The sequence below is a fragment of the Giraffa tippelskirchi genome, chromosome 1 (assembly GCF_054371585.1).
Source record: "Giraffa tippelskirchi isolate mGirTip1 chromosome 1, T2T-mGirTip1v1.2.pri, whole genome shotgun sequence".
NCBI classification, from domain to species: Eukaryota; Metazoa; Chordata; class Mammalia; order Artiodactyla; family Giraffidae; genus Giraffa; species Giraffa tippelskirchi.
In genome coordinates, this window is record NC_137275.1 from 142,186,062 (window position 1) to 142,212,085 (window position 26,024).

Here is a 26,024-nt window from a genome sequence, read left to right on the forward strand (position 1 = left end):
TCAGCCAGTAAAAAAAATACATTTGAATTAGTTCTACTGAGATGGATGAAACTGGAGCCCATTATACAGAGTGAAGTAAGCCAGAAAGAAAAACACCAATACAGTATACTAATGCATATATATGGAATTTGAAAGATGGTAACGATAACCCTATATGCGAGACAGAATAAGAGACACAGATGCATAGAACAATTTTATGGACTCTGAGGGAGAAGGTGAGGGTGGGACGTTCTGGGAGAATAGCATTGAAACATGTATATTATCATATGTGAAACAGAACACCATTCCATGTTCGATGCATGAGACAAGGGCTCAGGGCCGGGGCAATGGGATGGCCCAGAGGGATGGGATGGAGAGGGAGGTGGGTGGGGGGTCCAGGAAGGGGAACACATGTAGACCCATGGCTGATTCATGTCAATGTATGGCAAAAACTATTACAATATTGTAAAGTAATTAGCCCCCAACTAAAATAAATAAATTTATTAAAAAAAAAAAAAAATACCTTCTTCAGCCCCCTATACCATCATAGGATATAGCTTCTGTGTTTACTAGATAAAATAAAATGATTCATTTTTACGTTCTTGTAAAAGTTGGAAAAATCCAAAACAGGTAACAAGACTAGAAAACATTTGAATAGGAAAAACAGCAGCATGTATTTAAAATGTATGCATAGACATAAAACAAATATGCATTTTTAAAGTGATATGCAACCATGATGCTGTTCTGTTATTAAAATTTTGAAGTTTGAGTATTAGTTCACGCTAAAGCTGTCTTTAAAGAGGGTTAATTCAGATCATAACTCCTTACTTTAGTAATGTATATATTTAGTTCTTCTATCTCAGAGAAATGCAAATTATTTATGCTCTATTCCAGCAGCATCATATTTTGTGTCAACAAAAGCTTTTACTTAAAGGATATACTTGAAGTTTTCTTTAATTTTTTTTCCTAATTTTTATGCTTTTGTTTCAAGAAATAAAAAAAAAAAAGAAGATAGGCAAAATTTCCCCTTACATTTAAAATGATTGAACTTAAATAATTTAAAAAATATAAAAATCCCTAAAAACTGTCTTGATCAAACTAATAATTTTCTGATCAAGCCTTCGTAAAAATATTTCAACACAATTGTATGATAGAGGCAGCTTTTGGCTTTAGCTTCAGAGCATTATGAAATATAGATTTTATTCTGTTCTATTAACTCTTGATTGTATTAAAAAATGGCTGACCTTTTCCCCCAAGAGGACTTATCTTCATTTTGGAAGAAACAAAACAAAAAATAATGAGATCTAACACTCCATGAACACATTTACATAGAGCCCTTCTACAGAAATTAGTCTGGAAATAAATCCAATATCATTCCAACATACTCCATTGAAATGTCCTTTTTCCTCAACAATCACAATTTTGCCTTATGCTGCTCATATTCCACTCCAGAATGTTGCAAAGAAGCCATGGAAACTATTATCATTAGAAGAAAAATATTAGGGAAAAAATACTTGCATTTAAAAAAAAATTGCTACTCTGCTAGACTTCTGGGAGATTTATTATAAACACCATATTGCTTGGAAAGTCAGAAACTTGTAAATCTTCCAAGCAATTAGCAGAAGACATCATTCTTAAGTATTAATTGCTGTTTCAAATTGAAATAAGTTTTCAAATAATGTTTATAAAGAAAATTGCCAGACAACTCCCAGTTGTTTCACTTACAGTACTTACTCTGATGAGTTTTTAAATAACTGAATTCAACATTTTTATTGACATCATAAATATAAAATAACCCAAGATATGCTCTGACCTAGTGTGAAAAAAAATACCAAGATTCATTCAAAGAATGTAATAAGGTGACTTGACTGAGAAGGTGTACAAGTAGGATGACATGTTTTAGAGTCAGTCTTAGGGTAGGTGCCAGATGATATTCAGGTCATTTGCTTAAGAGAAAGGAAAAGATGAGTTACTCTTTGCTTTTTTATTAAAAATCATGCAGTGTTTCATGCTTTATTCAGTGTTTAGTGTATTTAGCTGTGATATTTACAGTAACCTTGTTCCAAGTTGATTAAGGTTTAATCACAGCTGACTAAGCAAGTGGGCATGAAAGATGGAGAGAATAAGTCATAATTATTACTCCCTTATGTGTATCTTTATAATATTCAAGGATTTAGAGACTCAAATACATCCTTTATAGCTAATTTTACCTTACTTTTTCTATGGTATAAAATAATTCGGGGCATATAGGGAAACTGAAAGTGCAGAAAATAGTTATATAACAACTTACAGGTGTTATCTAGTACTCTGTTAAGTTTTTCATACTGGTTAAAAAAGCAGTGTTCCCCAAATACACTGGGGAGTGCTAATACTTCACACATACTTCTCAGGACCTAGGTCTACCCAGAGCTCGAAGTTTTAGTCTGAGGTAAAAGCCCCTGCCCCAAGTGAATGGGGAAGAAAGGCAAGAAAGCTATGCCTGACCTGTCCCTCTCTCCCCATCCAACCAGAACAAAAGCACCTACTTCCCTTTGCAGCCCTCAGCAGTTTTCTCCCTTTCTGCGAGTTTAGACAAGTCTGGTCTTTAGCCCCTGGTTTGGCAGGCTGTGGGACTGGAGAATTTACAAATTAAGCTCTTATTCTTTGCAATGGGATACTATCTTTGAATGTGAATAGGAATTAGCTGTATCATTTGAATGTTTTTAAGGTGTAAACTGAGTATCTGCTTAAAATTAGATTTAAGTATCATTAACAACAACTTACAATCTTTAGCCTACTTAGTGCGAGGAAAAGAAAAACGACATACTTCGTCTTTACACTGTGAAGTATCATGTTAGATTGCCAACACTTTTAAGTAAAATACCCAAATATGTAGTGTTTTGTTTTGTTCTGTTTCAAATATAATAAAATAATGCTTTTAAACATTGCTTAGCTTCACCATATAGGAGTAATGGAAGCGTGACCCTTAGATACATTCTGGGGATTTGATGAAATGTATGGGAACGTTTAGACGTGAAGCTCCCAGCCGAAAAACTTACAGCTCTGACAGTTTTCTGCTGGGTCATTTGATTGCTCCAAACTCCTAATAGAGGATTCACAAATAATGGACAAAGGGGAAAAAGAAAAATGCCATCTTTCATAAAACAATAGCAACTCACTGTAAGAATTTTCTTGGTTCAGGGACACAAGCAATACAGCTTAGAAAACCAAGACTCAACTAGTAATAAAGAGAAAATCCAACTCTTTGAAAACCTAACTCAGAGGCTGACAAAAAGTTTATTTTTTATTTACAAATATAAAGCCTACCTTCCCCATTTCTTTGATCGTATTTGTGTAGAGTAGTATAATTGTCACATTAGTTTCTCATGTTAGAAATGACGATAGGAATCATGATATCTAGGAAATGTTCATGTAAGAATTTTCCCCAAAAGTGGTTGCCTCCCAAGTTCAGTTAGTTTTATATTCAACATTATGTTTAGAAGCACATTTCAGTGTAGAAAGAAAACCATCCATTTGCTTACAATGTTGTTGCTCTTGGTTACCTCTCATTGGAAATGAGTGTTATACCTGGTTCCTTCTTTCTGGCTTTCATTCTATTTTCCCAGCCAGTAATCATGTGGGAAATATTTGGACAAGTCTAATGCTTTCAGTCAAAACATAAAGCACTTTGAAAAGCGGAGGAAAATAAGACAATCATTTCTAAAAGCTTTATTATTTTTCAGTTTAAAAATAATGAGTCAGATTTGAAACCTCATGATGACCAAGTTTTTAATCTGATAATTTTAATAATTGATGTGCTGATTGTTGCATTGTGTAATTTATATTTTTATTTTTAAAGATCTTTTCCGCAAAGTATAGAGAGAATGAATATGTAGCATTTGTATTGCTGTTTTGGTTCTAAATCTGAAGTCGTATCTTCTTGTAGCTTTGGATTTCGACATTCATTCCTTTTGTAATTTTGGAAGATAACACTATGTTAGAAGGAAAATTGTGCCAGAAGTTAAAGCACATTGTGTATTTCTATTACTCCTATCTCTAACAGTCTTCTTGTCCCTATGCATGCAAAATGAGAGCATGCTAAAGACCAAAGAGACATCAGAAAGCCTCTGCTAGCACTCCTTCCCTTTACTCATGAACAGACTGAAGCTCAAGGAGCCAGTGTGGTTTTGTACAACGGCTTGAATTTTGGAATCAGGCTTGAACTCTGTCTTAGTAACCGTGTAAACTTGAATAAGTCACTTAAATCTTCTGAGCCTTGGTGTTCTCTTTTGTGGAATGGGGATGATAACGCTTAGCTGCTAGGCATGCCTTGAAGAATTTAATTAAAATTATGTATTTGAATGTCTGATAAACAGTACACACTTAGTACTTCTTAGTCCTCTTCTGTTTTTCAGGTAGTAAAGTGAATTAGTAATAGGAACCTGCTCTAGATCTTGAGCACATCAGACTTCTACGTTATGCAATTTCTACCACAACTGCTGGTGAGTCCCCCAAAATCTCTAGCTTCTGGAAATGAAATCCCTCTATCTCTCTCCTGTTTTGACCATATGAGTTTTCTCTCGGTCGCCTTTAAATTGCCCAGGAAAAGCAGCAGACCAATTGTTCTTATGGTAGACACTGAATTCTATGCACGGTCACTCTATCTTATGATGCGTCCTTATTCTCCAAGAACTAGTGCCACACTTATTTCTTCAGAATCAGTGAACCTTCTCTAAGGCTTTTTTTTTTTAAAGTTCAATGCACGGAGTGATAATTTTCAGAGAAACAGGAACGCAGAAGATAAATGGCAGACCAGAAAGTCCACACACGAGAAAAAGGTTTTCAACAGGTAATCAGTCAGTAACTCAAAGGAGAGTCCAGACATCCTAATATACCACAGTAGACTGTGAAGTGTGTGACACGAAATGCATTACTAATGAAGTGCCAATGTTTACAAAGACCTTACTTCTAATTTCTTACAAATTACAAAGATTTAAAATTATCTAACAGCATCACTTCTACTTAATTCCATTCTACTAAATTTTCTTTGAAAGAGAGATAGGCTGGCCAGAAAATAAAACTGTTAGGCTTGGTATCTGGCGTGATAAATAGCTTGCCTTAATTATATTGAAGCCTATGAGAAATCTTATTGATATACTAAACAGAGTTGTAAATAAATGATATGTAAATACATGGCTCTGAATGATGGAGTTGGATTATTTGGTGATAAGGCAGTACTAGTGGAAAGACAGGTGGGCCGGCACACATGTCTTATTTGCTAAGAGGAAATATATTGTCGTGGCATCTGACTCATATTCTCATTCTTCCTTGTACTGTACCGCAAACACAGGTGTGTTAACATTGAGATAAGGCATGGTGAGACAAAACACATCCTTTTAACTTTATCTTCCTGACCAAAAACAGCAGATAGAAGCCTGACTGATGGCATTGTTGTTGTTTAGTCGCTAAGTTGTGCCCTACTCTTTGCGACCCCATGAACTGCAGCACGCCAGGCTTCCCTGTCTTTCACCATCTCCCTGAGTTTGTGCAGACTCCTGTCCATTGAGTCAATAATGCTATCTAACCATCTCATCCTCTGCTGTCCCCTTCTCCTCTTGCCCTCAGTCTTTCCCAGCATCAGGAATTCTAGGCATTTGGACCAAAACCAAACACAGGTGAGACAGATCAGAGAAATTCTTTGACAGGTAAAAGAAACTGCCCCACACTGATTACAGAAGACATTAATCTGAATTTCATTAAATATTTCTTATTCAGTTGAGTGGATATTATCCAAAGATGACCTTTATTTGGGACCTCCACTGTTCTTGATATTCTACAACAGAAGAAAATTCGAAGTAGCAAACTTTAAGTCTAATTATCTACTAGGATAAATAAGGGAATCCTACTTATTTAATATAAGTATAAACACTTATAAATACTTCCCCTCTTAAGTAAAAGTAATGTACAATAAGAAGAAAAAATTAAAATAGAAAATAAGCAGTAAGGAAAAGAAGAGTACGAATGTGATAACCATAAAAGTTAACATTTTGGCCATGTGTTAGTCACTTAGTCGTGTCCAACACTTTCCAATCCCATGGACTGTAGCCTGCCAGGCTTCTCTGTCCATGGAATTTTCCAGGCAAGAATACTGGAGTAGGTTGCCATTTCCTTCTCCAGGAGATCTTCCTAACACGGGGATGGAACCTGGGTCTCCCGCATCGCAGGCAGACTCTTTACCATCTAAGCCACCAGGGAAGCCCAACATTATGGCCATAATTAACTTTATTATTTTTTTTGATTTATTTATTTTTTTTAGTTCTTTATTAACTTTATTTTTTTTATTTTTTTATTTTTTAATAAATTTATTTATTTTAGTTGGGGGCTAATTACTTTACAATATTGTAGTGGTTTTTGCCATACATTGACATGAATCAGCCATGGGTTTACACATAATTAACTTTAAAATTAGACTCTGATGTTCCTGGTAATGAAGACAAAAAGGAGTCATTTAAAAGTTGCAAACTTGCACCATATACTGAAATTCATTTGCGAGGTATCAAATAAGCTAAAATTGCAAAACTCGTGGAAAGAGAAAATATAGGAGAATATGTTCATGACAAAGATTTCTTACAAGGGACACAAAAATACTAGCTATTAAAAAAATTAAATAGAGTTTATCAAAATTATAAATTGCTCATCAAAAGACACCTTTAAAAAAAATGAAAAAGCACACAGTTGCAGAAATGTTTATGTTATATATATCTAACTGAAGGTTTATAATCATAATATATAATGAACTCAATAATAAAAAGCCAAACAGTCCAAAATACTTAAAGTGGGCAGAAAACTTGAAGAGAAAGAAAGGTATGTGAGTAGTCATAAAATATAACAAAAAATGCTCAACATCATTGTTGTTGTTCTGTTTCTGAGTTGTGTCTGACTCTTGGGCTGCAGCATGCCAGGCCTTCCTGTCCCTCACCACCTCCTGGAGTTTGCCCAAGTTCATGTCCATTGAATCAGTGATGCCATCCAACCATCTCATCCTCTGTCACTCTCTTCTTCTGCCTTCAATCTTTCCCAGCATCAGAGTCTTTTCCAATAAGTTGGCTGTTTGCATCTCATTGTTTATATCAAACTGTATAAAACGGCAACATCATTAGTCATCAGGAAAATGTAAACTAAATCACAATGGGATACTGTAATAAGGAAGAAACTTTGTATTGTATTACAAATTAATCACTAAACGGGTTATACCTATAAGCTTATAATAATAATGACCCATCTCTGGGAACCCTGCCTCCCAAGTAGTGAGTGCTAAGCTAAACTACTTTTGTTTAGCTCACTGGAAACATCCTGACCAGGCCCATCTGTGAATGGCTGCAGAGAGGAAGAAATTAACATATCTCCTCCTTTATGAGGGGATGTCCAGAACCAGGACTTTACACCCTGCCCTTTTAGTCAAAAGAAGCCTGAATTCTAACTTAAGGAAGATGGTTCTTTGAGACACTAGTCCACCATCTTCTTGGTCTGCTGGCTTTCTGAGAGTTTCTTGCTCCAGTAACCTATCTCTCAATTTCTTGTCCTGTCATGTGACAAGCAGTATGAGCTCGGTTTCGGTAACAGTACCACTGGATACTCAGCAGAATGGCTGATATTTTAAAACTTGACAATGTGAAATACTGGAAAGGATTAGAAGTTCTCTCTGTGTGTATAATGATATAATCACTTTGGAAAACATTAAATATACCTACTCCCTGATCTATGGAAAGACTTAGACAGAATGTTCATGTCAGTTTTACTCAAATGGCCTAAAACTAGAATCAACCAGAACATTCATCAGCAGGAGAACTGATAAACACATTTTAGGATATTAATACACTGGAATACTATTAAGCAACAAAAATGAGCACCTGTTGAACGTGCAATAGCATGATGAATCTCAACAATATGCTGACCAAAGCAAAATACACAAGACACAAGAATATGTATTGTATTTTTCTATTTATATGAAGTTCTAGAACAAGAAAACTACTTTTTGTTAACTAAATTAAAGTAGTGTTTTCCTGGAAGGGAGGAGTAGGAGGAGATTTACTAGGAAGGGGCATGAGGGAACTTTCTGGGGAAATGGAAATGTTCTATATCTTACAAGCTTATTCATCGCAATGGGTGTGTGCATTCATGAAAATTCATCAAACTGTAGACTTGAGATTCATGCATTTCATGCTATGTAATTTGAAAAGGGACAGTATTTCCTTATTCAATTGTTGCTATAAACGATGGCTTCAACTATGTTTTAAAGCAAATCATGGAGAAGATTTTGTGTTGAAGACACCACAGAGTTCTTATGTATCTTCACTAAGACATTGTTTGTTTTCTAGTCTTTAGACACTTAATCTCAACTCATTTCTCCTCCCTTGACCACCTGAAGCCTTAGTAGCCATAAACAAACAGCATCTGCATTACCTGGGAGTTGTTAGACATGCAAGTTCTCAGGCCTCACTAAACCAGAATACCTGTGCAGGGGGGTGGAGAGGGGTCCAGGGGTCTTACTTTAACAAGCCCTTCAAGCAGTTGTGCTGAATGTTAACGTATGAGAAGCTCTGCCGTGTTATAATCTCAGGTGGTGAATGCAGAAAAGATCTTTGGGCAGCAGTGGACCACCAGGAAAGTGCTTCAACCTCCAGTGCTGAGTGAACACGAAAGCCCTTGATTGGGAAGAACCATTTTGGAGTCAGCTGGCAGTCCCTGAATAAGCACGAATATTCTGGGCACAGGGACACCACTGTACGGCTGCCAGAGCCTCCCTCTAAGAGAAGCACCAGCACAGCCAAGAAACAAATGCCACTTCTTCCCCTTCCTTTTTCTTCTCTTTCCTGACCCACTGGCACTGCTGACCTGCCCGCCAGATTTAATTACAGGCTGCGAGAGAAGGTCTAGTGTTTGGATTTGGTTCCCTAAGGGAAAAATGACTTACTTTAGCCGGTGGGAGACATGCTTCCAGAAGGGCAGAGGGACTGCATGGCAGGGAAGCCTCTGTGACCAGCAGTCTCTGTGAGATCTTCCAACTAATCACTAGGATGAGCTGAAAACAGAATGAGAAATAACCAAGAAATGTAGGTCATAGGTCACCTTCCTGGGATTTATGGCACAGCCCGGAAGGTTTAGAAGGGAACCTAGAAACCTGCCCAGATTCGGCACCAACACACACATGAAGAGTTGTTGCTTACTTATTGCACGGTGTTTAGCAACATGTGTTTAAACACCATGGTATTTAGTAACCTAATATATATTGGGTTGACCAAAAAGTTCATTCAGGTTTTTCCATAAGATGTTATGAAAATCTTGAAAGAACTATCTGGCCAACCCAATATATATTAGGCTCACAAATCTCAACCCCTATTTCCCAAACATAGGCCTAGTACTCTGTCTTTATTCTTTCAGGATCCTCATTCTCTTTTAGATAGTCGAGGTAGATGTCAAAGAAAATCTTCTTCCCAAAGTATTAATATTGTGAATATACATGTAGGGGTACAAAATTGCATAAGAAATACCATCTTCTCCTAGGGTTAATAATGTAAATATTATCCATTCTTCCTTGCAATCAAACTATCAACTAGAATCTCAAATAGATTGGTGAATAAAGTTAAAGCACAAATTTGATCTCCATTAGATAGATTTTAAAAATAAAAGGCAAACAACTAAGGAAGGGAAACAGGCCTGGCTTAGAATCCCAACTTCACCACTCTTAGCTAAGTAGCAGATGCCTTAGATGAGTTTACTTGAGAATTTTGAGCCCCATTTTTTTTTTTTTTACTTAAAAAAATTCTCAGTAGTGTTTGGAGAAAAATGTATGTAAAGTACTTGATAGCATACTGACTTCCAGTACATACTCAATAAATTGTAATAATGACAATAATGTGTGTGTGTGTGAAAGTCACTCAGTTGTGTCCAACTCTTCTCGACCCCATGGACTATAGCCCACAGGACTCCTCTGTCCATGGGATTCTCCAGGCAAGAATACTGGAGTGGGTTACCACTTCCTTCTCCAGACCCAGAGATCGAACCCAGGTCTCCTGCATGGCAGACAGATTCTTTACCATATGAATGATAATAATAAAAGACTAATAATTAATTATCTTCAATTTAAAGAGGGCTTCTGTCACAAAGAGAATTAAAATAAAACATGAAAGCTTGTCTTAGTATTAGTCTTTCCTGACATTTTACCATATTATCCTCTATGTTTACAGTATAACCTAACTAAATAAAGTTAACTTAATGGACAATTAGTTAGAACTCAGAAATGCTAATCTTAAGAACTCCTTGATACTCAACCTGGTCTTTGTAATTGCTAAGAAAGAAAATGCTCTTTCCCACAATCCCATCCAGACTAGAAACCAGCTGGGATGAGTGACATATTATGATAAGAAGAAATCTCTAGTTACAGCTCTTATAAAACTTCAGTTTTCTTTCAACACAACAAGCATCACTTTTGACAGTTCTGCTCCACAAGAGACAGAAGCCCTTACAAATTTACTATCACTTGATCAGCCCCATTCTCTGCTTTAGAGGTCAGAGGCCCAAAGGTTATAAAGTTGTTGGGAACCTTTTGACAATGTCCAGAGGGAGAATCTAGCCTTGCCTGCAGGGAAAAGTTAAGAGAGAATCTGTTGCTCTTAAATATTCTGGATAATTTGTTACTGTTCCCTATAGAAACACAACAGTGCAGCTGGTATAGGGGAAAATGTCTTGACTTTGACATTAGAAGTCATTGGTTCAGATCTTCTCACTAGTTTTTTGTGTCTGAATGAGGCACATAAAGATTCCGAGTTTTCATTTCCTCATTCTGTAAAGTAGGTCATAGCAAGATCCAGTACCATATTTATATCCTACACTTTAAAATCTCCCTATGGTGTGTCCCTCCCCTAGTCCTAAGAGTTAACGGGATCAAGAAAGCTAGGCCCAACCAGACACTATGCATCCCTCTGCTAGACACGGTCTTGATACACAGGTCTTCAGAGTTCTCTGTCCCAAGTGGACCCAAGCCCTACTCTAGGGCTGCATGAGCATACTCCCTGGCCCTCCTGAAGGGACACTGTGATGTCATTGGACACATCCCAGGCCTGAGAAGTAGCCAAATGAAGTCTATTTGCATGAGGTATAGACAGACCTTTAACATAACCGGTTGGAGTGTCCCCACACAAGTTTCAGGGGCCCTTGAAACTTAGTGTAGGAGTGGGCAGAGGATAAGGGAAAAAAGGGGGAAGATCATGAACTGCAAGTTTTCATTTGTCCCAGAACTTCACAAATACTATGGGCAGATTTGCCTCTCTTATCTTAAAGGTTCGTTACAAAATTGGCAGTTTTTGGTTATATATAGTAATAGATTCCATTAATGAAGAGATAAGGAAATATCATGCCTTCATAATGGCCATAGGCTAACAGGGAAGGTCTATAATTTATACTTTCAATACAGTGTGTAAACGGCTTTGCATCCCCATATTCTCATGCTCTTTAGCAGCTCAGATGACATGCACCCCTGAATTTACTGCATCATCAGAACAAACATTAATTAAGATCACGCTGGGTAGCAAAGGAGTTCTGTGAGAAGATTCTGCGTGTAAATTAATCTCATTTTGTGCACAAGACATAGGGCATGTTTGTGTTCCCCATTCAGTATGGGAGTGACAACAAAGGAGTCAAAGCTACCAACTCTGGTGTCATAAAGGCAAAGTTTGAACCTGTTTCTTCCATTCACTATTTTTGTGACTTAACACTAATAAATTATCCACGTGGAATATATATCCAATGGAATATTACTTGGCCATAAAAAGGAATGAAATAATGTCATTTGCAGCAACATGGGTGGACCTAGAGATTATCATACCGAGTGAAATAAGTCAGAGAAAGATAAATATCATGTATCACTTATATGTGGAATCTAAACAATGGGTACAAATGAACTTATTTACAAAACAGAAATAGCATCACAGATGTAGCAAACAAACTTATAGTTATGAGAGAGGAAATGGGGAAAGGGGTAAATTGGGATAGTGGGACTGACATATACATACTACCATATATAAAATAGATAACTAATAAGGACCTACTATATAGCATAGGGAACTATTCTTAATACTCTGTAATGACCTATATGGGAAAAGAATCTAAAAAAGAGTGACTGTATGTATATGTATAATTGATGCACTTTTCTAAACAGCAGAAACTGATAAAACATTTTAAGTCAACTATACTCTAATAAAAATTTCTTTAAAAAGATAAAAACTTCTCTAAGCTCAGTTTCTTAATATATAAAATGGAATTCCTAGCTGAAAATTTCTTAGCTGACTCTTCTAGACTGTGAATTCTGAGGAAATTGGCAATAAAACTATTTCTGGCTATAAGTTGGCTTTATATATTCAGCTTCCATGGAGTCAGTGAAACTCTGAAATAGCATTTAACCCTGTTATCAGTTGAACATTTATTCAAAATGTGACTAGATGACATACTTATCATCTTTTTCTGAAACATACATATGGGAATAAAAGACACCAAGACTAACAAAAAGCAGAAACTTCTTTTCAAGTGGCTATTGTTTTTCCCTTCTAGCTATCTATGGGAACATAGCCCTGAAAATATATTAGAAATGGGAAAATATTATTCAACATTCAGATTCATTTTATGCTTACCTTTTTCATAAAATAAAACAAAACACTCAAGTGGTGTATTTCTGAAATGTTAGGAATCAGATAGTATCCTATTTTCCTTTATACCAAGCTTGGTTTGTTATAAAACTCCTGGGTCTTTTATTTTTTCCTTGAGAGAGATATCCTTACCACTCTGTGACAACTCTTTCAGAGTTGGTGCTTACACAAAAGAAATCTGAAAATAACCTGATTTTGGCTCTTTCCATAGTAAGTTGTAACAGGTATTTTTCCCCTTGTTTAGATGCTTATAGATTTCACACAGTTTAAACTTTTATCATAGTCTGTGCTGGCATTTTTTTGGTATTAATTTTCATTTGATTAGTCCATGATGCAAATAAATATGAAAGGAACCTGAATCAAAGCTAGAGGAAAGACAATGTGTAAGTAGAGGAGCAAGGGAGAGAGGGGCTGACGGGCAAGAGATGGTGTATGTTCAGTGTCTCCCATTTCATGTGGAGGTTTGTAGAAAGTGATGGCTACATTCCAAGCTTAGTTAGGCAAGGACCTAACAGAAGCAAAAGAGATTAAGAAGAGGTGGCAAGAATACACAGAAGAACTATACAAAAAATGGTCTTAATGACCTGATAACCACAATGGTGTGGTCACTCACCTAGAGCCACACATACTGGAGTGTGAAGTCAAGTGGGCCTTAGGAAGCATTGTTGTTCTTGTTCATTCTCTAAGTCATGTCCTACTCTTCAAGACCACATGGACTGCAGCACACCAGGCTTCCCTGTCCTTCACTATCTTCTGGACTTAGCATCACCAACTCAATGGACATGAATCTGAGCAATCTAACCATCTCATCCTCTGCCACTCTCTTCTCCTTTTGCCTTCAGTCTTTCCCAGCATCAAGGTCTTTTCCCATAGGAAGCATTATTATGAATGAAGCTAGTGGAGGTGATAGAATTCCAGCTGAACTATTTAAAATCCTAAAAGGTGATGCTGTTAAAGTGCTGCACTCAATATGTCAACAAATTTGGAAAACTCAACAGTGGCTACAGGACTGGAAAAGGTCAGCTTTCATCCCAATTCCAAAGAAAGGCAATGCCAGAGAATTTTCAAATTGCCATTCAACCAACAAGGTAGAGTTCAAACTCCTCAAGCTAGGCTTCAGCAGTACATGACCAAGAACTTCCAGATGTTCAAGCTGAATTTAGAAAAGGCAGAGGAACCAGAGATCAAATTGCCAACATCTGTTGGGCCATAGAGAGAAAGCAAAGGAATTCCAGAAAAACATTTGCTTCATTGACTACACGAAAGCCTTTGACTTTGTGGATCACAACAAACTGGAAAATTCTTAAAGAGATGGAAATGCCAGACCACCTTACTTGCTTCCTGAGAAACCTGTATGCAGGTCAAGAAGCAACAGTTAGAACCAGACATGGAACAATGGCCTTTTTAAAAATTGGGAAAGGAGTACATCAAGGCTGTGTATTGTCACCCTGCTTATTTAACTTAAATGCAGAGTACATCATGCGAAATGCCAGGCTGTATGAATCCCAAGCTGGAATCAAGATTGTCAGGAGAAATATCAATAACCTCAGATATGCAGATAATACCACCCTAATAGCAGAAAGCAAAGAGGAACTAAAGAGCTTCTTGATGAGGGTGAAAGATGAGAGTGAAAAAACTGGTTTAAAACTGAACGTTCAAAAAACTAAGATCATGGCAACCAGTCCCATTACATCATGGCAAAAGACAGTGGAAAAAAGTGGAATCAGTGACAGATTTTATTCTGTTGGGATCCAAAATCACTATGACCAACCTAGACAGCATATTAAAAAGCAGAGACATTACTTTGCCAACAAAGGTCTGTCTAGTCAAGGCTATGGTTTTTCCAGTGGTCATGTATGGATGTGAGAGTTGAACTATAAAGAAAGCTGAGCACTGAAGAATTGATGCTTTTGAACTGTGGTGTTGGAGAAGACTCTTGAGAGTCCCTTGGACTGCAAGGAGATCCAACCAGTCCATCCTAAAGGAGATCAGTCCTGGGTGTTCATTGGAAGGACTGATGTTGAAGCTGAAACTCCAATACTTTGGCCACCTGATGCGAAGAACTGACTCATTTGAAAAGACCCTGATGCTGGGAAAGATTGAGGGCAGGAGAAGAAGGGGACGACAGAGGATGAGATGGTCAGATGGCATCACTGACTCAATGGACATGGGTTTGGGTGGACTCAGGGAATTGGTGATGGACAGGGAGGCCTGGCGTGCTGCGGTTCATGGGGTCGCAAAGAGTCAGACACGACTGAGAAACTGGACTGAACTGAAAATCACGGCAGACGGTGACTATAGCCATGAAATTAAGACGCTTTCTCCTTGGAAGAAAAGTTGTGATAAATCTAGACAGCATTTTAAAAAGCAGAGACATCACTTTGCCGACAAAGGTCTGTATAGTCAAAGCTGTGGTTTTTCCAGTAGTCATGCACAAATGTGATAGTTGGACCATAAAGAAAGCTGAGCACTGAAGAATTGATGCTTTCAAATTGTGCTGGAGAAGACTCTGGAGAGTCCCTAGGACAGCAAGGAAACCAAACCAGTCAATCCTAAAGGAAATCAGTCCTGAATATTCATTGGAAGGACTGATGCTGAAGCTGAAGCTCCAATACTTTGGCCACCTCATGTGAAGAACTGACTCATTGGAAAATACCCTGAAGCTGGGAAAGATTGAGGGCAAGAGGAGAAGGGGACGACAGAGGATGAGATGGTTGGATGGCATCGTTGGCTCAGTGGACATTAGTTTGAGCAAACTCCGGGAGATGGTGAAGGATAGGGAGACTTGGCATGCTGCAGGCCATGGGGTCGCAAAGAATCGGACGTGACTTAGCAACTGAACAACAATGTTCCAAGATATGACACATTCTGGGAGGAGAGGGAGAGTACTTGTGGCCAGCAAGGAAATGACTGGGAACTGGGACCCACAGGGGAATTCCTCTATAGACTGGAGTCAGTAGGATGGAGCCTCAGTGGGGCAGTGAGTGTGAGTCTTAGACTAGTGTTGTTGACATGTAAGGAATCAAAAGGTCTCAGCAGGGGCTTCTAGTCCTTAGTAATAGTTGGTATCTGAAAAGTACCTGAATCATAGTTCCTGGGAGGGTTTTGGGTGGATATAAAAAACAGGTGGAAGGCAGGGTAGATTTGCGTAAACACCAGCAATCAGTACAGAAGTGTAAGTTCTCTGAAACTAATGCCCTAAAAATTTGGGGTTTAGGATCTCAGAATAATATCAAACCCTATTGACTCTTAAGGAGGTGGCCCATACCTCAGTAGTGTAGTGTCAGCAAATGTTCAGCTTGTACACCTAGCTTGGGATGGGCAGAAGTTGACGAAAATCTTAGTGGGGAGAGTGAACAAGTGTGGATAATTTTTAAGTGCTGCCTATATACCCAGTGCTATGATAACTTCTCTATTTGCCTTACTGTTTAATCTTCACAATCCCTTTTTGAAATGGGCTTCCCTGGTGACTTAGATGGTAAAGAATCTGCAATGCAGGAGACCTGGGTTCAATCACTGGGTCAGGAAGATCCGCTGGAGAAAGGAATGGCTATCCACTCCAGTATTCTTGCCTGGAGAATTCCGTTGGCAGAGGAGCCTGGCAAACCGTACAGTCCATGGGGTTGCAAAGAGTCAGACACGACTGAACAATTAACCCACACTTTATGAAGTGGGAATCATAATTCCATTTTAGAGTTAAAAATGTTTTTTGAGGTTTAAATACATATAAAATGTCATATCCTAGTATGTACTTATATTTGGCATTTATTGTTCTTGCCTAAGACATTTTTGGTTTTTAACAGTTTCATAACTATTTCAGGGAAATTTCTTTAGAAGAGATTGAAAGGTCTCCTCATTTTGCCATCTTCATAGATGTCTCCTGTATATGTGTTTTTGTTTTTTTTCTTTTTGCAGCACATGCAGTAAAGTGAGCCTGACCATCTAGAATGGCGGTGCTTGAACTTCAACGTGCATGAGAAACAGCTGGGGAACCTGTTAAATTTGTAGACTCCAGAGAGTTTCCCTGAGTCCAGTAGGTCTGGAGTGGGACCCAGGGATCTGCATTTTGAACAAGCATCAGATGTGTATTCAGCTATAAGTTGTCCGTGGACTGTACACTGAGCTAGACCATAAATGAGCAGCATAGATCTAGAACAGTGGTCATCTCTACATTTGGTCCAGGACCCCTATTCCCCCAGCATCATTTGATTATAAAATCAAAGGAGAAGTCACTGAACTGCACTCATTGCCCTTCACTGCTATGGCACCCCACTCCAGTACTCTTGCCTGGAAAATCCCATGGACAGAGGAGCCTGGTAGGCTATAGTCCATGGGGTCGCTAAGAGTCGGACATGACTGAGCGACCTCACTTTAACTTTTCCCTTTCATGCACTGGAGAAGGAAATGGCAACCCACTCCAGTGTTCTTTCCTGGAGAATCCCAGGGACAGGGGAGCCTGGTAGGCTGCCATCTATGGGGTCGCACAAAGTCGGACACGACTGAAGCGACTTAGCAGCAGCAGTAGCTGCGGGAAGGGGAGAGCTGATGGGAGAGTAGTCAAGCTGCTGAGATGTAGGTCAAGGAAGAGCCACAGGATGGTTTACACAGTGCTGCTTTGACTGGCAAATACTGGATTACAAGGTCAAAGTCAGAGTGGTCTGGAACGTTTCCAAGCAGAATAGACAAACCCAGAGGCCAACTTTAACAGGCTCTATCTACTAACAATTTTAGTATTTTGTATTATTAAAATAGTGAAAATAATTCTGAGGCAAAGGCTAAATGTATTTTAATAGATAATTTAAATTTAAAATAATCAGTAGTATTGGGGTCATGCCAGAAAGTAATACAGATATACTGTTAAATACTTATTTATTCTAACAGTGTTTTAATTGATAATAGATATGGAGGGTTCAAGTTAGTACAGTTTTGAGTAGCAATTTTTCATTTCTAGATACAAACCCCAAATTTTTAGGTAGGAGATACTTTTTAAAATTGTGATAAAAGTCACATAAAATATACTATTTTAACCATTTTAGCTGAACAGTTCAGTGGCACTAGGGACATTCACAGTGTTGTGCAAATCTCACCATCATCCATCTCCCAAATTGTTCTAAACTGAAACTCTGTCCCCATTAAACATTAACTCCCCATCCTCTTTCCCTCACCTTCCCACCCCCGGCCTCTGGCATCTTCCAGTGTACTTTCTGACTCTGAATTTGACTGTTCTAGGTACCTCATATAAGTGGAATCAAACAGAATTTTATCTAATGTATATTGGAATGCATTTTTAAGGTTAACAATATATTAGGTAGGACACTTTTTACTTATGCAGGAGTACATATTTCACTTAATGTAAGAGACTGAGTCCTAAAAACTTGCTAGCAAATGGACTTCTAGAAATGTGATCACATTGAAAACTTGGCATTTATAGGAATTTGATAATCCTTTTGTGAGAATGAAAAAAAAATAACCACCCACTAATTGGCAAAGTGAAAGTGAAGTCGCTCAGTTGTGTCTGACTCTTAGCGACCCCATGGACTGCAGCCTACCAGGCTCCTCCGTCCATGGGATTTTCCAGGCAAGAGTACTGGAGTGGGGTGCCATTGCCTTCTCCAAATGAGCAAACTACTGATACATAAACATAGTTCAGTTCAGTTCAGTCGCTCAGTCGTGTCCGACTCTCTGCGACCCCATGAATTGCAGCACGCCAGGCCTCTCTGTCCATCACCAACTCCCGGAGTCTACCCAAACCTAATTGGCAAACCTAGAGTTAATTATATCTCTATACTTTAATATGAATTTCAGCAGCATTTGAAATAGTGCAAAGTGAATAAGGACAAATAAAAAATCTTTGGAATAAATGATTTGATAGCAATGAAAAATATATGGAAAATTTTATCTGAATAAGTAAACCTAAAAATAAACAAGGGCTTCCCTGATGGCTCAGATGGTAAAGAATCTGTCTGCAATACCGGAGACCTGGATTCAATCTCTGGGTCAGGAATATTCCCTGGAGAAGGGAATGACTAGCCACTCCAGTATTCTTGCCTGGAGAATCCCATGGACAGAAGAGCCTGGTGGGCTACAGTCCATGGAGTTGCAAAGAGTCGAACACAATTGAGTGACTAACACTTTCACTTTCAAAAATAAGCAATCTTAACTTTACAATAAATCACTATTTACAGTAAGAGGATAACTAATGTAAATTATGACAGCAAAGTATAAAGACCAGTAGAATAATCAATTTTATGACATATTTCTCATGACAGAGAACATATTGTTATTTAAAGACTATGACAATTCCACTAAAAAGAATAAGCTGAGAGTGCCAGGTGTCATATTAATGAAGGACTATAACTATCAAAGAAGGTGGGTTCAGTACATCTGGCTTCTCTTTCATGGAAACTGGCAAAACATCACTGGTTCTAATCCTACAGATGTAGATGTTTAAAACAGGTTGAGGCAGCAACATTTTATAGGCCAGCATGAAAAGAAAAACAATCACAGGAATGATATAATTATGGGGTAATAAAAACATAAACACCATTATTGCATTAATTTTATATTTGGACTTTTCTCCCATGGTTGGCTTACCAGCTTATAAGTACAAGGTTTTGATTACAAAAATCATTCAGATATTTGGTCATTTATCCATCCTAATACACACACACACACACACACACACACACATTGGATTTGATCAGTTTGATAGCTTGCTGTAATTGGTCATTTAAAAGAACAGAGGATTTAGGTTTTTACCAAATTAAAGAGAAAGAAAGAGAAGTAGCTGCTACTTTTGACTTCTTAGATGTTTACAAATTAATCTGTTTCTTGTTATTGACCTTTTGAGTCATCAATATGCTTTCTTCAACTTCTATTGAAGTACAGGCTTATTGGGAGACAACTGGTTATCTTGGCACGTTGCTTAAACCCTCCAAGATTCAGCTTCTTCACTTGTAAAATGAAGATAATAATGGCTACTTCAACAGCTTGTTTTAAAAAGAAGAGGCAGTACAGAGGTGCTTAATAGTACAAAGCTCAATAAATGATGGTTATCATTTTAATGCTGGAAGAGAAAGCCAAGTCAGAAAGAGGCACCTCATTTTGATCCTCTTATGTAGCTTCTAGTTAATATGGTTGAGAGCCAGCTTTTCATAGGAAAGTTGGCTCAAAAATTCGTGACATCAGCAACAGTAACAAAATGAGCTCAATTGTTGGATACTGATTGGAAATATGACTACTGTTGGTAAGGCATTAAGTAGCGTGTTTGTGGGGAGAAGGGTGTTGTGTATTTAAATAAAAGTAGGCATTTTAATGAAAAATTAAGTCAAGTTCCAAAAAGAAAGTGTAGATAACTTTTTCTGTAACTGAGTGGAACCAGTAAATCTTCAGGGATGGTGGAACAGCAGCCCTGTGCTACTGACATACATATGTGTCAAGGCTGTGTTGTAGGCTATTCTGATGCTCATTATCTGCAGGAATATTTGCACTGTGCATTCCAGCCTTTAGCCTCTGGTTCTTCTCTCCCATTTTCAGAAATCCACTCCAACACCTCAGAGAAGTCTTTATTGTGGTCCTGGAGATACCACAGATGGATACAGATCAACTTCACTCCTGCAAAATGCTTCATTTAAAAAAATCACATGCTCAAATATATTTGGAAAACATGGCAGATTAGAACTTTGTTTTTGGATGATCACACTCTGTAGTAAAGTATTGAAGACTGAAAAATCCCATTTAACTCATTTTCCCCAAGATACTCACTTAAATTTTTTCATGTAACTTTATTTTGTACCCTGCATAATTATTGTTCTGCAGACTGTACTTTGGGAAACATTCATTTAGACTTAACTCTTACTGTCACAGAGGTTATATTGTTTTTCATGCACAAGTATTGCTGTACCGATTTTAAAAATACCTTCAATTTTTACTCATTTGAGTATTTTCCAAACTTTTTCACTTTATCCTATTACTTTTATTTGCATAAAGTTTCCAAGGTACCTAAAGGGATGGAACAGAATGGGCTTCCTTTTCTGGCTTCTATCAGTTTTCCCACTTTATGACCAATATGTTGAGCTTTAGTATCTCAAATCTCCTAGAGATTAGCTCTCAGGGGGGAAAAAAGACAAAATCTTAGAAACAGGAGAACAGAAACTAATATTTTAAATTTATATATATATATAGTTTAAAAATTATTTTATTATCTATATTAGATGTATAGGAGCATAAATCCTCCATGCCCATAGCCCCAAACCACTATGCATTGTGCTCCAAGGTAACCCAAATATGAAGAACATAGAACCCCTTCATATTCACACTTCAGATTCTGAGCTGGGAAGGAATCCATAAATAGCAGGGCTGTCCAAAGAGCCACAATTTCACCCTGATAACATCAAATTTTACGCTGACTGTGGAAAAGGCATATACTACTACATTTCAGAAACAACGTGCCGAACTTGGCAGCTACGCACGCTCAGTGGGTGCTCAGTCTCTCAGTCGGGTCTCACTCACTGAGACCCCGTGGACTATCGCCCCCCAGGCTGCTCTGTCCACGCGATTTTCCAGGTAAGGATACAGGAGTGGGTTGCCATTTAGTTGTTGTTGTTCGGTCTCTCAGTCATGTCCGACTCTTTGTGACCTCATGAACCGCAGCACGCCAGGCTTCTCTGTTCATCACTGTCTCCCTGAGTTTGCTCAAACTCATGTCCATTGCGTCAGTGATGCCATCCAACCATCTCATTCTCTGTCACACCCCTCTCTTGCCCTCAATTTTTCCCAGCATCAGGGTCTTTCCCAATGAGTCAGCTCTTCATATCAGGTGGCCAAAATATTGGAGCTTCAACATCAGTCCTTCCAATGAATATTCAGGGTTGATTTCCCCTAGGATTGACTGGTTTGATCTCCTAGGTCTCCAAAGGACTCTCCAGAATCTTCTCCAACACCACAGTTTGAAAGCTTCAATTTTTTGGTGCTCAGCCTTCTTTATGGTCCAACTCTCACATCCATACCTAACTACTAGAAAAACCACAGCTTTGACTATACAGACCTTTGTCAGTAAAGTGATGTCTCTGCTTTTTAATACACTGTCTAGATTTGTCACAACTATTAGTGCCATTTAGTAGCCACATACAATTTACTTATAAATGTGAACCTAATTGATGAAGACGTTCTGTTTCCAGCTCCCTTCCAAATTGGATACTGTATTTATTATTATAAAATAATAATTATTAGTATTGGGCTAGGTAGAGGCAAATTTTCTTCACTGGAAATACAGTGTACAAGATATTCTACGAAAGTCGGTATGTGAGATAAGAAATCCCCAACCTAAATACCCATTTTCGTTTGGCGTCAATTATTTAAAATGTTCTCTGTAGCAAGCTAGAGAATCCAAATGCAGGGGGAAAGTATCCAAGGACAAATCTAAAGAGTAAAAAACACAAAGAGATCAAACAAACCTGACAGGAGATACTGTTTCAACTATTGGCAATTTTCCCCCTAGACCTCTGGCTTCCAACCACATTCAACCTCAGCAGAGCAAAGGGCAAGGAAATTCCAATGGAATTAACTCATACTTTTTCTGAGCACAAGAAGGCATGAAACAAATCTCTGGTAGAAGTTACATGTTAGATGAATAATATATTAATATATCTTTTAGTATGTAGTTCAGGTAGTTTTTGAGCTGATTTGTTTAAAGAAGAATGTCCACAATCTATAAACCCACATCCCAATCCAGTGATTGAGAATAAGAGAAATATTCAGTTACAGAAAGACCAAATTATAGATCTAAACATAACTTTTGTACATGTATTAAGAAACTAATATTTTTCTTTGAGAAAATAATTTCACTTCCCTGGACCTCAAAATTTGCATCTGTGCAATGATAAAGTCATATTACATAATGTTTTGAATTCTTTCCATCCAAATTTGCATGACGTAATAACTGTATTTTTAAAAACTTTCTGGTGCACTGGGATGACCCAGAGGGATGGGATGGGGAGGGAGGTGGGAGGGGGTTCTGGAAGGGGAAAACATGTACACCCATGGTGTATTCATGTCAATGTATGGCAAAGCAAATACAATATTGTAAAGTTAAAAAATAGATAAATAAACTAATTAAAAATTTTTAAAAAGTAATTATTTTCAAACACCCCTGGCCATGTTTAAATCTTTTAGTGAGCTTTGTAAAAATATAGTCTTAGGTTTTGTCCCAAAGATTCTGCTTCAGTAGGTCTGGGGTGAGGCTCAAGATTTCACATATTTTTGAAAGTGCTACCCATCCTAACATGTAGCCAGACTCAAGAACCACAGACCTAGAGTGCCAGCAGCCACGAGTAAAATCAATATTTCCCATTTGGAGCAAGTCACCTAGAATGTTTCAATTGCTAATAAGAAGAAGACTGATTTTTTATTTATACAGTGAGAAAATTTATAATCTTGAATAACTGGAAGCTTAGAGGTTGGGCATGTTCCATGCCCAAGGTTTGGTCCCACTTTTGTCTGATTTGGCAGGTCTGTCTGTCTCTTAGAGATATTTTCAACCTTAGGCTTTTTAATAAGTCTCTTTACTTCTTGTATCTGTTTGCGGGAAAGGAAATCTTTTCCCAAAGCTTTCCTGCAGTCTTTGCTATGCATTTTGCTGGCCAAAATTGAATCTCATGCTCATTCATAAACTGGTTACGAGCAAAGGTCATGGCATTCCCAAGATCAAAGGTTCTCAGCCTTGACTGCACACTGGAATCACTGGGAAAATGTAAAAAAAAAAAAAATTCTGGACCCAAACCCTAGAGCTTGTGATTTAATTGGCCTAGGGTGTAGCCAGGGCACCCAGAGTTTAAAAAATTTCCCAGGTGACTCTAATGTACAGCCATTTGAAAACCACTGTCTTAGATTAATCATCTGAAGATAAAATGTTGCAGGGGAGTCAACTACCATGACGACTATAATTCTTTTAAAATCCTTCTGACAAAAGGAGTCTCTACCTTATAATGGTGCTACAATGAGTAGAAGCCTCACAGACCTACAAGGTAAGCACAACGAGGAAGTGCCAGAAACATGCAGTTTTTGATTCTTGGACTAGTGTGCTTTCCACCATGAGATACTTATTTCTGTGTCTAGAGTCAGTGTGGAAAGGAGGACAAAGTCATGCAAAAAGCATTACAGCTTATCCTTGGTGATTCCAGCACCATCTACATCTAAATAATCTCAACTAGAACCTGCTGTAGCCAGAAAGAGGGAACCAGTAAGCAAAGTACATAGTTACACTGAAAAGGAGTCATAACACAAGGATGGTAAAAGATAGATTAAAATGAGAAAGTTTTTACTTTTGTCATGATATACCATGGTATCATATAAGAATATGTTCTTTGACATGCAGGAAGAAAATTTCTCCTTTCAGAAAATCACTTGTATAACAGTCTCTTGTGGGTGAACCAGGACAGGCTTTATAAAAGAGGAAAGACCTCAGTAAAGAGAGAAGAAAAACATAAGATTTTTTTCATGTTCTTTAAAATACATACTTTCCCAAAAATAGTCATAGAATTTAACAAATTGGCCTTTAAGCAAGAGAAAATAATTCTGAGTTATTTACAAGCCTGGGATCACCAAGTGGATTTTCTTAACTATACATTCACACTATGTTTACAACTTTGAATATTTTCAGCTTGCATTTTATCATAATTCAAGTTCTTGAAATGCCTTTCTTGGCCTATGAACTGATAAAGACTTTATTTTGGTTCTATTATAGATGATTACAATCAAAATGTTGAAAATCCTTCAGATTTCAAAGGAAAAAAAAAAGATAAAAAGTTACAATTACCTAGGCCAGAATGATTTCAGCAAAGGAGCTAAGATTAAAATTTAACGAATCAGAAAAGTAAATAAATAAGGTAGCTATGAACTAATTCAATAATAAAGTCCTTATTATCCTCCTTAAAACCCAGGAGGTAATCTGTTAAAGTTTGAATGAAGATGGTTTGAAACTGCCAAACTGAATACTATTATATTTGATTTTTTTGTTAGCTTAAAGAATAGATACTTGTTGAATATATGGTTTTGGGAAAATTTTAGATAAACCCCTTAATAACTATCATTCTTTATCAATTAATAGAGATAATTAAAGACTTACTAACATGAAGGACTTTTATTTGTTCCAAAATGTTTATCATGATGTGTCAGAACCAAAAGAACTTACTGGCAAAGGCTATGTTTTTTTATCCTTAAATTCTTAAGGTACTCTCTGTGGGTACCACATTGATAGCATTGATCCCTGGAGAGGAAATCACTGATATTTTTTACCCTACTTCATGCTTATTCAACAAATAACTAGCATTAGTGGGGCACCAACCAAGAGATAGGCACTGTAGCAGACTGACAATATTTAGAAACACATACCCCAATATTAAAGATTTCTTGTCTAGAGGGAGAAACAATTAAGAAAATCATCTTTAATAATTCAGTTTACAGATGAATGCCAGAGTAAGCATGGAATGCTGTGAAAACCTAAGGGAAAAGTACCAAATTCAGCCAGGGGAGTGGAATGAGAATGGAGAATAGAAGGCTCTGGAGGATATAGTGCTTTGCAGAGGAATTAGCCAGGCAGAAAAATAAGAAAATGTCATTTCATGCTGGAGAAGGTGTGGAGAAAAGGGAACCCTCTTACACCATTGGTGGGAATGCAAACTGATACAGCCACTATAGAGAACAGCATGGAGATTACTTTAAAAACTGGAAACAGAACTGCCATATGACCCAGCAACCCCACTGCTGGGCGTACACACCAAGGAAACTGGAATTGAAAGAGACACATGTACCCCAATGTTCACTGAAGCACTGTTTACAATAGCTAGGACATGGAAGCAACCTAGATGTCCATCGGCAGATGAATGGATAAGGAAGTTGTAGTACATATACACAATGGAATATTATTCAACTATAAAAAAGAATGCATTTGAGTCAGTTCTAATGAGGTTGATGAAACCGGAGCCTATTATACAGAGTGAAATAAGTCAGAAAGAGAAACACCAATACAGTATATTAACACATGTATATGGAATTTAGAAAGATGGTGATGACAATCCTATATGCAAGGCAGCAAAAGAAACATAGATGTAAAGAACAGACGTTTGGACTATGTGGTAAAATATGAGGGTGGGATAGATATGAGAGAATAGCATTGAAATATGTATATTATTGTATGTAAAATAGAAGACCAGTGCAAGTTCAATGCACGAAGCAGGGCACTCAAAGCTGGTGCTCTGGGACAACCCAGAGGGATGGGGTGGGGAGGGAGGTGGGAGGGGGTTTCGGGATCAGGGGACACTTGTGCACCTGTAGCTGATTCATGTTGAAGTGTGGTGGAAGCTACCA

The 26,024-nt window shown here is 37.7% G+C and overlaps 1 long non-coding RNA gene across 1 annotated transcript in view; it reads left to right on the forward strand.

The window, feature by feature from the left end:
• Window positions 1-20,329, forward strand: part of LOC145538067 (uncharacterized) — a 139,779-nt gene extending 119,450 nt beyond the window's left edge. The window contains exon 7 of the long non-coding RNA XR_014076623.1: window positions 20,196-20,329. This is a non-coding gene — a long non-coding RNA (uncharacterized LOC145538067). The remainder of the gene's footprint in view (window positions 1-20,195) is intronic.
• Window positions 20,330-26,024: the final 5,695 nt, after the last annotated feature.